We start from the raw sequence: 14,158 nt of genomic DNA, 5'->3' as shown, positions 1-14,158 counted from the left end.
ACCCAATGTTTTTAGACTTAGACTTCCTTTTTATTGTCATTCAAATTTGAACTTTACAGTACAGATAAGAACGAAATTTCATTGCATTCGCTCGTACTAGTGCAGGATAAAAGAGCAATAAGGTGCAGATATAGATTACTGTACAGATAAATATATTGCACTTTTGCATATGCATCCACGTGTATGGATGTATGTTATATTGTCTTTATATTCCAGCGAGTTAATCTGTTTTGAGGGGGAATTGAGGGGATTATTATGAGGCGTTCAAGAGTTTTACAGCCTTAGGGAAGAAGCTGTTACAGAACCTGGAGGTTCTGCTACGGAGGCTGCGGAACCTCTTTCTAGAGTCCAGCAGTGAAAACAGTCCTTGGTGGGGGTGGGAGGAGTCTTTGCAGATTTTCTGAGCCCTGGTCAGGCAGCGGCTTTTTGCGATCTCCTGGATAGGAGGAAAAGGAGTCCTGGGGCCGTACTTATCAAGCTTCTTAGAATTACTCCTAAGAAGTCTGCTAAGAGTTGACTTAAGAGTAAATAAATTATTCGCTGAAAGCTGCACTTAAAAGTTAGTTATCAAGCGTCTTACTCACACTTTCAGCGAAGTGTAGGACTGAATCTTAAGTGTCACACTCAGAGCTGAATTACGACATTACTATGTGCCGTAAACGGAATTTTAGGTGACGTCATTTCTGTGTCCATAGAAATGACCAATCACGGAAGGGAATCCGTTGTCTAAGAATAAAGAAATATCTTGGAAATATTTAAGTGGACAATGGGAGTGTATATTTTGACAATAAACTACAAAATAATACAAAACAAACTAGTCCCCGCCGGCACTCACGCTACCGCTCCCTCTCTTCTATCGCCCACACACTCACTGACGTCACTCACCTCACGGCCACACACATACGCTACTGTCATAACATTTTCTTTCCAATTCATTAATTAGGCAACTAATTTGAAACTGGTGTGGGTGGCTCTATATATACTAGCCCACTGCAGACACATGCAGAAATCAACAAGGAATCGAAAAGTATTAAATCTGTGACAAAAATAATATCCGCTCTGTCTAAACGATACCGTTTGATCAGCTGCTCGTCATCAAAAAAAAAACAACATTGTTCCGTTCCCTGAACGTTCGCGCACGTCTCTCTCGCCTCAGTGCCATCCCCTGCTGGCAACTCCTAACCACTTAAGACACCTCTGAAGGTCTCTTAAATATCGTGGAGAGTAGGAGTGATTCTTAGACTTAAGAACGTTGATAAAAAGCTTTTATTCTTAAGTTTGAGAGTAGGACTAAATTTCGCAAATTCTCAGGACTTAAGTGTAAAATGGCACTCTAAGAAGCTTGATAAGTACGGCCTCTGTATTTACGTGCATGAGAACTGGTGCAACAACGGGACAATCATTGAACAGCACTGTTGCCCGGACGTGGAGTACATGTCTGTTAGATGTCGGCCTTTTTTTCTCCCGAGAGAGCTGTCTGTTGTTATCATCACGGCTGTGTATATTCCACCGGACGCCAAAGTAAACACAGCGCTCTCTCTTCTGCTGAACACCGTCAACGAACAGCAGCGGGCCCACCCCGACGGTGTTCATATCATAGCAGGGGATTTTAATAAGGCCAATCTAAAGACTGTACTCCCTAAGTTCTACCAGCACGTGAAGTGTTCTACAAGGGGAAAGAACACCCTTGACCACGTGTATACCAACGTGAAGCACGCGTACAGAGCTACACCCCTCCCCCAGCTTGGACAGTCAGACCATCTTTCCCTCCTGCTCTCTCCTACCTACACCCCCATCAGACGCCAGGCCAGGCCTATCACAAAGACTGTTATGACCTGGCCTGACGATGCACTCCCCAAACTTCAGGACTGCTTCCAACACACGAATTGGGACCTCTTCCAACAACAGGAGCTGGAGACAGCCACAGGAACGGTGCTGAACTACATACAGTTCTGCATCGGGAATGTGACTGTGGAAAAAACCATCCGGGTTTACCCCAACAAGAAACCCTGGATGACCAGCCAAGTCCGCACACTCCTCAGGGCCCGCGACGCAGCCTTCAGGTCAGGGGACAGGGCACTGTACAGTGCTGCTAGAGCCGACCTGAAGAGAGGGATTAAAAAAGCAAAGGCGGACCACAGGAGGTGCATAGAGTCCCATCTGTCCAGCAATAACTCACGGGAGGTGTGGCGGGGCATTCATGACATCACGAACTACAGAGGCTGCAATGTGACAACTGCGGATCAGAGTGCGACACTGGCAGAGGAGCTTAACTGTTTCTTTGCCCGTTTCGATACCCCCCAGCGTCACTCATCTGCTCCAGCCCTGCCCCCGCCCCCACCGGGCTCCGGCACCACTCCACTCACTGTACAGGAGCACAGTGTCAGACGAGTGCTCCTGGCTGTGAACCCCAGGAAAGCTGCCGGACCAGACGGAGTACCTGGAACGGTGCTCATGGCGTGTGCCCACCAGCTCGCTCCCCCCCTCACCAGGATCTTCAACCTCTCCCTGGCTCAGGCAGTCATCCCATCCTGCCTGAAGTCATCTACAATAATCCCGGTGCCGAAGAAGTCTCCCATCACCAGCCTGAATGATTACCGACCAGTGGCCCTCACTCCGGTAATCATGAAGTGCTTCGAGAGACTGGTTCTCCAGCACATCAAGGTATATGGTCCTTGATGTGCTGGAGAACCAGTCTCTCGAAGCACTTCATGATTACCGGAGTGAGGGCCACTGGTCGGTAATCATTCAGGCTGGTGATGGGAGACTTCTTCGGCACCGGGATTATTGTAGATGACTTCAGGCAGGATGGGATGACTGCCTGAGCCAGGGAGAGGTTGAAGATCCTGGAGGTATATGGTCCTTTGGACCTCTTCCAACAACAGGAGCTGGAGACAGCCACAGGAACGGTGCTGAACTACATACAGTTCTGCATCGGGAATGTGACTGTGGAAAAAACCATCCGGGTTTACCCCAACAAGAAACCCTGGATGACCAGCCAAGTCCGCACACTCCTCAGGGCCCGCGACGCAGCCTTCAGGTCAGGGGACAGGGCACTGTACAGTGCTGCTAGAGCCGACCTGAAGAGAGGGATTAAAAAAGCAAAGGCGGACCACAGGAGGTGCATAGAGTCCCATCTGTCCAGCAATAACTCACGGGAGGTGTGGCGGGGCATTCATGACATCACGAACTACAGAGGCTGCAATGTGACAACTGCGGATCAGAGTGCGACACTGGCAGAGGAGCTTAACTGTTTCTTTGCCCGTTTCGATACCCCCCAGCGTCACTCATCTGCTCCAGCCCTGCCCCCGCCCCCACCGGGCTCCGGCACCACTCCACTCACTGTACAGGAGCACAGTGTCAGACGAGTGCTCCTGGCTGTGAACCCCAGGAAAGCTGCCGGACCAGACGGAGTACCTGGAACGGTGCTCATGGCGTGCGCCCACCAGCTCGCTCCCCCCCTCACCAGGATCTTCAACCTCTCCCTGGCTCCGGCAGTCATCCCATCCTGCCTGAAGTCATCTACAATAATCCCGGTGCCGAAGAAGTCTCCCATCACCAGCCTGAATGATTACCGACCAGTGGCCCTCACTCCGGTAATCATGAAGTGCTTCGAGAGACTGGTTCTCCAGCACATCAAGGACCATATACCTCCAGACTTTGACCCCCACCAGTTCGCATACCGGGTGAACAGATCCACAGAGGACGCCATCGCTGTTGCTCTCCACTCTGCTCTGAACCACCTGGAGCAGCAGCAGAGCTACGTCCGGATGCTCTCTGTGGATTATAGTTCTGTCTTCAATACAATAATCCCGGACAGACTCTGCAATAAACTGGACACTCTTGGCCTCCCCCCTCTCACAAACGCCTGGATAAGGGACTTCCTAACGGACCGACCCCAGAATGTGAGACTTGGCCCCCACCTCTCATCCACCCGCACGCTGAGCATCGGCTCCCCACAGGGCTGTGTGCTGAGCCCTCTCCTCTACTGCCTCTACACCCATGACTGCAGTCCAGCCCACAGTGACAACCTTATCGTCAAGTTTGCTGACGATACCACAGTGGTCGGGCTCATCTCCAGGGGTGACGAGGCTGCCTACAGGGAGGTGGTCCTGAAGCTGACGGCCTGGTCTTCGGAGAACAACCTCGCTCTCAACACCAGCAAGACCAAAGAGATCATCGTCGACTTCAGGAGGAGCAGCACCGACCCTGCCCCCCTCTACATCAACGGCGAGCGTGTGGAGGGGGTCCACGCCTTCAGGTACCTTGGGGTCCACATCTCTAACGACTTTTCCTGGACAGTCAACACCACAGCAATCATCAAGAAGGCTCAGCAGCGGCTACACTTCCTGAGAGTCCTCGGGAAGTACAACCTGAAGCCTGACCTGCTGCTGACCTTCTACCGCTCGTCCATCGAGAGCCTGCTGACCTACTGTATTACAGTCTGGTACGGCAGCTGCACTGCAGCAGACAGGGAGAGGCTGCAAAGAGTGGTCAAGACGGCTCAAAAGATCATCGGCCGCCCTCTCCCCTCTCTGATGGACATCTACACCTCCCGCTGCCTCAACAGAGCCAGTGCCATCATCAAGGACAGCACCCACCCTGGCTCTGACCTGTTCCACCTGCTGCCCTCTGGGAAACGCTACAGGGGCATTAAAACCAAGACGAACAGGCTAAAAAACAGCTTCTTCCCCAGGGCCATAACCACCCTGAACAGACTTCCCCATTGACCCTCATAACTGCCTTCTCTTCGGTGCAATAACCCATTCCACCAACCACCCTGTTTCATGTAGATATTCATGTACATATTCATTTCACCCTCTGTACAGAGTGTACACTTGTTTTATCGCACTGTATGGAATGGCCTCAATCTCGTTACCCTGCGTAATGACAATAAAGCTGATTCTGATTCTGATTCTGATTCTGATTTCCCCAGATTCTCTGAACCTTTTGATGATATTACAGACCATAGATGGTGAAATCCCTAAATTCCTTGCAATAGCTTGTTGAGAAATGTTGTTCTTAAACTGTTGGACAATTTGCTCACGCATTTGTTCACAAAGTGGTGACCCTCGCCCCATCCTTTTTTGTGAATGACTGAGCATTTCATGGAAGCTGCTTTTATACCCAATCATGGCACCCACCTGTTACCAATTAGCCTGTTCACCTGTGGGATGTTCCATATAAGTGTTTGATGAGCATTCAGTCTTTTTTGCCACTTGTGCCAGCTTTTTTGAAACATATTGCAGGCATCAAATTCCAAATGAGCTAATATTTGCAAAAAATAACAAAGTTTTCCAGTTTGAACGTTAAGTATCTTGTCTTTGCAGTCCATTCAATTGAATATAAGTTGAAAAGGATTTGTAAATCATTGTATCTGTTTTTATTTACCATTTACACAACGGGCCAACTTCACTGGGTTTGGGTTTTGTACAAAAATGCAATGGTCTTATCAACGTCAGAACCCGACATCGACTAAACAGGACATCAATTTCTCGACGTTGTTTCAATGTCTTGTGCCTGCTGGGGTGGCTTATGTGCCCCATATCTTAAACTGCCACTGCTGATCACGCCGGTATGTACCCTTGTCAAAATCTGGATGGATCTGCCAATATGAACACAATTAACATTCATGTTTTTGGCCAGTGGGAGCAAGCTGGAGGTGCCATGCACACAAGCACTTGGAGAACATGCAATCTTCAAAGAAACAAGCACAAGCTTTGGAACTCTAGACCTGTGCCGTGAGATCCACCGCTATAACTGGGCTGGATTTGAAATGAAAATATTTGAAAACAAAATGAACATCAGGCAGTGCCAAGAAAGCATTTTTCCCCCACAGAGAAACACGGTGTGTGTGCTGCTGGTGGATGGAGAAGTGGTTCATTTAACTTTGACACATATGTGGATTGACTTCAAATCAATACAGAGTGTAAAGACGGGAACGACGATGAAGACCGTTTCCATTTTGCAGATACAACCTTTAGTATCATATTTAAACCTAAATTCAGGCAAATAAGAGTACATAGTCCAACTCTATGAATCACATTTGAATTTGAAAAGATAGTTAGCAATATAGTGTATTCCCTTGCATCGTTATGTTGAATACGATAAAAATGGCCTCTGTTTTCTTTCATTCTGAAAATATGCAATACATTTCATTCATGCACATCCAACAAATTCATATTAAGTTAAAGTTAAAGTACCAAGGATTGTCACACACACACTTGGTGCGGTGAGATTATCCTCTGCATTTGACCCTTCAGCCTCACCCCCTGGGAGGTGAGGGTGGCCGCGCTCGGGAATAATTTTGGTGATGTAACCCCCAATTCCAACCCTTGATGCTGAGTGCCAAGCAGGGAGGTAATGGGTCCCATTTTTATAGTCTTTTGGTATGACTCGGCCGGGGTTTGAACTCACGACCTACCGATCTCAGGGCGGACACTCAAACCACAATATTGCACTCCTTGTTATTTAAAAAAAAAAAGCTATAGTTTGCAAGGTTATTTTTAATAAACAGCAAAGTAAGAGTACATCAAAGTCAATGAAATTACAACAAAACATACACGGTGTCTCAAGGAACATAATGGTGATTTGCAACTGCTGTGTGTGAAATGGTTTAAAAACAAATTGGAATACATGAAATAAAAGTCAATGTATTCAGGCAAATGTACCTGGATTTCCCAACATTTAACAGTATATTTTTCACAGTACAATACTGTACTCAAAATGGACTGTACCATTAAAAAATAACTGTAACAACCGCAATACCCTTATATGTCACATCAATCAAACTGTTATTTCACTGTAAAAAAAAAAAAAAAATACTGTAAATGTTACTGTGAGGATAAAGCAATTGTTTGCCAGTAATTTGCTGTGTGGAACACTGTTGCCCTCTCTTGGTTCAATCCTTGCATCACCATCAGAGGTCATATTTTTGGAGGGACTGGAAGGACTCCTGCTGGACTTAATTGTATGAGCATGGAGATTAGCATGAGCTAACCATGCAAATATATTATTAAAAAGTTACATTGTTCAGGGATTCTCTTGTGCTAATCATATCAAAAAGTACATTAAAGTAGATGGCGTGTCCGAAATGTTTCCACTGAGGGCAACATATAATATACAAAAAAAAAAAAAGTCTTAGGATACTGAGATGGTCCCAGAATCCTAAAATATATATATATATATATATATATATATATATATATATATATATATATATATATATATATATATATATATATATATATATATATATATATATATATATATATATATATATATCATTCGGACACGCCATCTACTTTAATTATTTTTTTTTTTGTATTTATTTATTTTTTTAAATTTGTATTTATTTATTTATTTCAGACCCAGGGGGATCCATATCACAGAATAAAAACAACGATAAAAACAAATAAAAGAAATGCAAGCAGGAAAAATAAAATAAAAATTGTATTAAAAAAAGTTTCTTAAACATGCTAAAACTAATCATTGTAGATATGCTAACAAGTTATGTTTAAAGATTGCCTATATATATGCCTATATAAATGACCAGTCCCTTTTGCAAATTCAACCAGTTCCCTGTAGTTACTGACAGTGGTTTTCTGAAGTGTTCCTGAGCCCATGTGGTGATATCCTTTACACACTGATGTTGATTTTTGATGCAGTACTGCCTGAGGGATCGAAGCTCACGGGCATTGCCGCTTACGTGCAGTGATTTCTCCAGATTCTCTGAACCTTTTGATGATATTACGGACCGTAGATGGTGAAATCCCTAAATCCCTTGAAATAGCTTGTTGAGAAATGTTGTTCTGAAATTGTTGAACAATTTGCTGACGCATTTGTTCACAAAGTGGTCACCCTCGCCCCATCCTTGTTTGTGAATGACTGAGCATTTCCTAGAAGCTGCTTTTATACCCAATCATGGCACCCACCTGTTCCCAATTAGTCTGTTCACCTGTGGGATGTTCCAAATCTGTGTTTGATGAGCATTCCTCAACTTTCTCAGTCTTTTTTGCCACTTGTGTCAGCTTTTTTGAAACGTTACAGGCATCAAATTCCAAATGAGCTAATATTTGCAAAAAATAATTAAGTTTACCAGTTTGAACGTTAAGTATCTTGTCTTTACAGTCTATTCAATTGAAAATAAGTTGAAAAGGATTTGCAAATCATTGTATTCTGTTTTTATTTACGATTTACACAACGTGCCAATGGGAGTGCATCAACAATGACTCAGATTTCCCTCGCCCAGACGCGGGTCACCGGGGCCCCCCTCTGGAGCCAGGCCCGGAGATGGGGCACGATGGCGAGCGCCTGGTGGCCGGGCCTGTCCCCATGGGGCCCGGCCGGGCACAGCCCGAAGAGGCAACGTGGGTTCCCCCTCCAATGGGCTCACCACTCATGGGAGGGGCCATGGAGGTCGGGTGCATTGTGAGCTGGGCGGCAGCCGAAGGCAGGGCATTTGGCGGTCTGATCCTCAATTACATAAGCTAGCTCTCGGGACGTGGAACGTCACCTCGCTGGGGGGGAAGGAGCCTGAGCTAGTGCGCGAGGTAGAGAAGTTACGGCTGGATATAGTCGGACTCACCTCGACGCACAGCAAGGGCTCTGGAACCAGTTCTCTCAAGAGGGGCTGGACTCTCTTCCACTCTGGCATTGCACGCAGTGAGAGGCGACGAGCTGGGGTAGCAATTCTTGTTGCCCCCCGGCTCAAAGCCTGCACATTGGAGTTCAACCCGCTAGACGAGAGGGTAGCCTCCCTCCGCCTTCGGGTGGGGGGACGGGTCCTGACTGTTGTTTGTGCTTATGCACCAAACAGCAGTTCAGAGTACCCACCCTTTTTGGATACACTCGAGGGAGTACTGGAAAGTGCTCCCCCGGGTGATTCCCTTGTCCTACTGGGGGACTTCAACGCTCATGTTGGCAACGACTGATTGGGAAGAATGGCCGCCCGGATCTGAACCCGAGTGATGTTTTGTTATTGGACTTTTGTGCTTGTCACAGATTGTCCATAACTAACACCATGTTCAAACATAAGGGTGTCCATATGTGCACTTGGCACCAGGACACCCTAGGCCGCAGTTCCATGATTGACTTTGTAGTTGTGTCATCGGATTTGGGCCTCATGTTTTGGACACTCGGGTGAAGAGAGGGGCGGAGCTTTCTACCGATCACCACCTGGTGGTAAGTTGGCTGCGATGGTGGGGGAGGATGCCGGACAGACCTGGCAGGCCCACACGCATTGTGAGGGTCTGCTGGGAATGTCTGGCAGAGTCTCCTGTCAGAGAGTTTCAATTCCCACCTCCGGAAGAACTTTGAACATGTCACGAGGGAGGTGCTGGACATTGAGTCCGAGTGGACCATGTTCCGCACCTCTATTGTCGAGGCGGCTGATTGGAGCTGTGGCCGCATTGCCGGCAGTAAGTCGGACCCGTTTCCAGTGAGGGTTGGACTCCGCCAAGGCTGCCCTTTGTCACCGATTCTGTTCATAACTTTTATGGACAGAATTTCTAGGCGCAGTCATGGCGTTAAAGCGTATCTGGTTTGGTGGCTGCAGGAATAGGTATCTGCTTTTTGCAGATGATGTGGTCCTAAAGGCTTCATCTGGCCAAGATCTTCAGCTCTCACTGGATCGTTCGCAGCCGAGTGTGAAGCGACTGGGACGGGAATCAGCACCTCGAAGTCCGAGTCCATGGTTCTCGCCCGGAAAAGGGTGGAGTGCCATCTCCGGGTTGGGGAGGAGTTCTTGCCCCAAGTGGAGGAGTTCAAGTATTTCGGAGTCTTGTTCACGAGTGAGGGAAGAGTGGATCGTGAGATCGACAGGCGGATTGGTGCGGCGTCTTTAGTAATAAATAAACAAATAAATAAATAAATGGTTGTACTTGTATAGCGCTTTTCTACCCCTTTTTAAGGATCCCAAAGCGCTTTGACAGTATTTCCACATTCACCCATTCACACACACATTCACACACTGATGGCGGGAGCTGCCATGCAAGGCGCTAACCAGGACCCATCAGGAGCAAGGGTGAAGTGTCTTGCCCAAGGACACAACGGACGTGACTAGGATGGTAGAAGGTGGGGATTGAACCAGTAACCCTCAGATTGCTGGCACGGCCACTCTCCCAACTTCGCCACGCCGTCCCCCCCGAGTAATGCGGACGCTCTTTTGATCCGTTGTGGTGAAGAAGGAGCTGAGCCGGAAGGCAAAGCTCTCAATTTACTGGTTGATCTGCGTTTCCATCCTCACCTATGGTCATGAACTTTGGGTTATGACCGAAAGGACAAGATCACGGGTACAAGCGGCCGAAATTAGCTTCCTCTGCCGGGTGGCGGGGCTCTCCCATAGAGATAGGGTGAGAAGCTCTGTCATCCGGGAGGATCTCAAAGTAAAACCGCTGCTCCTCCACATTGAGAGGAGCCAGATGAGGTGGTTCGGGCATTTGGTCAGGATGCCACCCGAACGCCTCCCTAGGGAGGTGTTTTGAGCATGTCCGACCGGTAGGAGGCCACAGGGAAGACACAGGACACGTTGGGAAGACTATCTCTCCCGGCTGGCCTGGGAACGCCTCGGGATCCCCTGGGAGGAGCTGGATGAAGTGGCTGGGGAGAGGGAAGTCTGGGCTTCCCTGCTTAGGCTGCTTCCCCCGCGACCCGACCTCGGATAAGCGGAAAAAGATGGATGGATGGATGGATTAAAGCTGTTTCCAACTAAATCCATGCAATGATTAGCGTTTTAGTGCATATATGGGGCGGCAACGTTGGGTTTTAAGTGGGTGGAGGATCCTTTAAGAGTCTTGTGTAAGAGTGCATGCCTGTGGGTGACACAAATGATTATGTATTGGTGTTATTGGTACCAACATTTCAACTTCTGCTGTTGTTTTTTGCAGTTTTCTTGTTTAATTTTGTTTATAGAGTTTACAAATTTACAAATTACCTGTGGGACACCCCTAATGTGCCATAGAGTTCTAGTATTTTACATTTACCTTAGTTGTTGGTACATTTTCTCTGTACCATTCAGCGCTGCCAGAAGTATAATTTTTATCGTGTTTCTACAATAATGTTACCCTCTGCGCTATGAAACAGTGTTTCTTAATAATACATTACCTTTTTGGGCTACGTGCGGAAAAAAAAATATATATACCGTATTTTTCGGAGTATGAGTCGCTCTGGAGTATAAGTCGCACTGGCCGAAAATGCATAATAAAGAAGGAAAAAAACATATTTAAGTCGCACTGAAGTATAATTCGCATTTTTGGGGGAAATGTATTTGATAAAACCCAACACCAAGAATAGACATTTGAAAGGCAATTTAAAATAAATAAAGAATAGTGAACAACAGGCTGAATAAGTGTACATTATATGACGCATAAATAACCAACTAAGAACGTGCCTGGTATGTTAACGTAACATATTATGGTAAGAGTCATTCAAATACTTATAACATATAGAACATGCTCTACGTTTACCAAACAATCTGTCACACCTAATCGCTAAATCCCATGAAATCTTATACGTCTAGTCTCTTACGTGAATGAGCTAAATAATATTATTTGATATTTTATGGTAATGTGTTAATAATTTCACACATAAGTCACTCCTGAGTATAAGTCGAACCCCCGGCCAAACTATGAAAAAAACTGTGACTTATAGTCCGAAAAATACGGTATGTATATATATATATATATATATATATATATATATATATATATATATATATATATATATATATATATATATATATATATATATATATATATATATGTATATATATGTGTACATATATATATATATATATATATATATATATATATATATATATATATATATATATATATATATATATATATATATATATATATATATATATATATATATATATATATATATATATATATATATTTATTTTATTTTATTTTTTAATGTTTTTTTCTCTGTTTCACTCAGTACTACATTTCTACCACTGGTGGCAGTAACGCTTCAGTCAGTTGACTGAGTGACGCATGACGAGCTCAAACAATATGAAGAAGTCTGGGGCAAAAGTCATGGAGAAGTTTTTAGTGCAAAAATTATGAATAATTGTATGTAAATGTACTTTTCCCCCTTCAGCTCCATGCGGACCTGAGTGAGGACAGCCTGTTTTCACGTCCGCTTTCCCACGATATAAACAGCGTGCCTGCCCAATCATATTATTCCATACGAAGCGTCCGGCATACCGCCGATGAGCATGGTGCAGATGGAGAAGATCTTCTCGGCGTCCGTGTTGGCGCACACGTTGCCAAAGCCGACGCTGGTCAGGCTGCTGAGGGTGAAGTAGAGGGCGGTGATGTACGAGCTGCGCACCGACGGGCCGCCAACCGTGTTGTTGGCGTAGGGCACCTTTGGGGAAGAGACGGGAGGACAACAGGGTGACAAGAACTCAATCATCCAGACTAGAGATAAATTATATTATTATGTTTATCTTACCTAAAAATAAATATATTTATTAATTAAAAAAACATCAAAATTAATTGTATTTTTATTTGTATTTTTTCTGACTCCTTATTACATCCAGCCATATAATTATACATTAAAATAAACATATTTAAAATAACTAATTTTAAATGATCATAATAATTCATCAATGACCATATTTATTTATTAAAATAATTTCTTATTTATCAACAACTTTAGCATTTTATTCATTACATTTTGAAGCTCTCAGAAGCCAAGTTATGTTACTGTATATTCCTTAAGATTTATTTATGCAAGTTTGAAGTATCAATCATCTAAACACAGTTTTGTTTGCATATTTTCAGGATGTATATATATATATATATATATATATATATATATATATATATATATATATATATATATATATATATATATATATATATATATATATATATATATATATGTGTGTGTGTGTGTGTGTGTGTTACTGGTAGCTGCAATGAGTGATCAGAACACACGTACACACAATATGTGGTTAGCACCTCTGCTGGTTTCCATGTCATTAACAGAGTACAGGAAGTCTGCCCAAGTACATAACATTTTCATATTTTCACAATTACATGAAACGCAATTACAGATGTGACTTAATATAATGGTTTTTAACAGTATACTTTTTTTACGTGTGTGATCGTATAGTGGTTTTAATTTGCTTTTATCTTTACCGGTATTACAATTGATTCAATACAACATATTCTTTACTTGGTTATTAACCAACATCATTCTTTTTTATATATTTATGAAATAGAACATAGAAAAATACAAAATACAATACAAGACATCACACAAATAATTAACCGGACTTTTAGCACCCTCTAATGGTGACTAGCGAATATGACAGACCACGTTATTCCCATGTTAAAATGGCGAACAATACAAATGTAAATATGAACGTCTTGACACGTAAAACGCACATAGTGCAACAATTATTACCTGCAATGAGTGATCAGAACGCACATACACACAATATGTGGTTAGCACCTTTCTCTCTCTCTCTCTCTCTCTCTCTCTCTCTCTCTCTCTCTCTCTCTCTCTCTCTCTCTCTCTCTCTCTCTCTCTCTCTCTCTCTCTCTCTGCCCACTACTTGCTGTCCATATCCTAGTCCCCCCCCCTCCACACCCCTGATTGTAAATAATGTAAATAATTCAATGTGATTATCTTGTGTGATGACTGTATTATGATGATAGTATATATCTGATAGTATATATCTGTATCATGAATCAATTTAAGTGGACCCGGACTTAAACAAGTTGAAAAACTTATTTGGGTGTTACCATTTAGTGGTCAATTGTACGGAATATGTACTTCACTGTGCAACCTACTAATAAAAGTCTCATACAATCAATCAATGATTTCGATGTCTACAGGGGGGAAATAATATCGACTTCAGTGCAAAATAGTAATACATCTGACGTGAGCAACAACCAATACAAAACGAAAATTCCACAACATAGCATTTCAACTGCTGTTAAATAACTGTGTATCTTACAATAAATCTCACGTTAGCTTTAGTGTAATTTATAATATTTTGCAGAGCAATATCAGAACGTGGCTTATCATTAGCAGAGGACAGGAAGTCTACTAATAGCTTCCGGTTTGCGGTCATATCTACAGACTTACAGGTACCAGCAGATGGGGCAATTGGACCTCTCATTGCATAACAAAACAA

This window comes from Entelurus aequoreus, linkage group LG02 (assembly GCF_033978785.1).
Source record: "Entelurus aequoreus isolate RoL-2023_Sb linkage group LG02, RoL_Eaeq_v1.1, whole genome shotgun sequence".
Taxonomy (NCBI): domain Eukaryota; kingdom Metazoa; phylum Chordata; class Actinopteri; order Syngnathiformes; family Syngnathidae; genus Entelurus; species Entelurus aequoreus.
The sequence above is the reverse complement of the archived record's forward strand: the minus strand, read 5'-3'. Positions refer to the sequence as shown.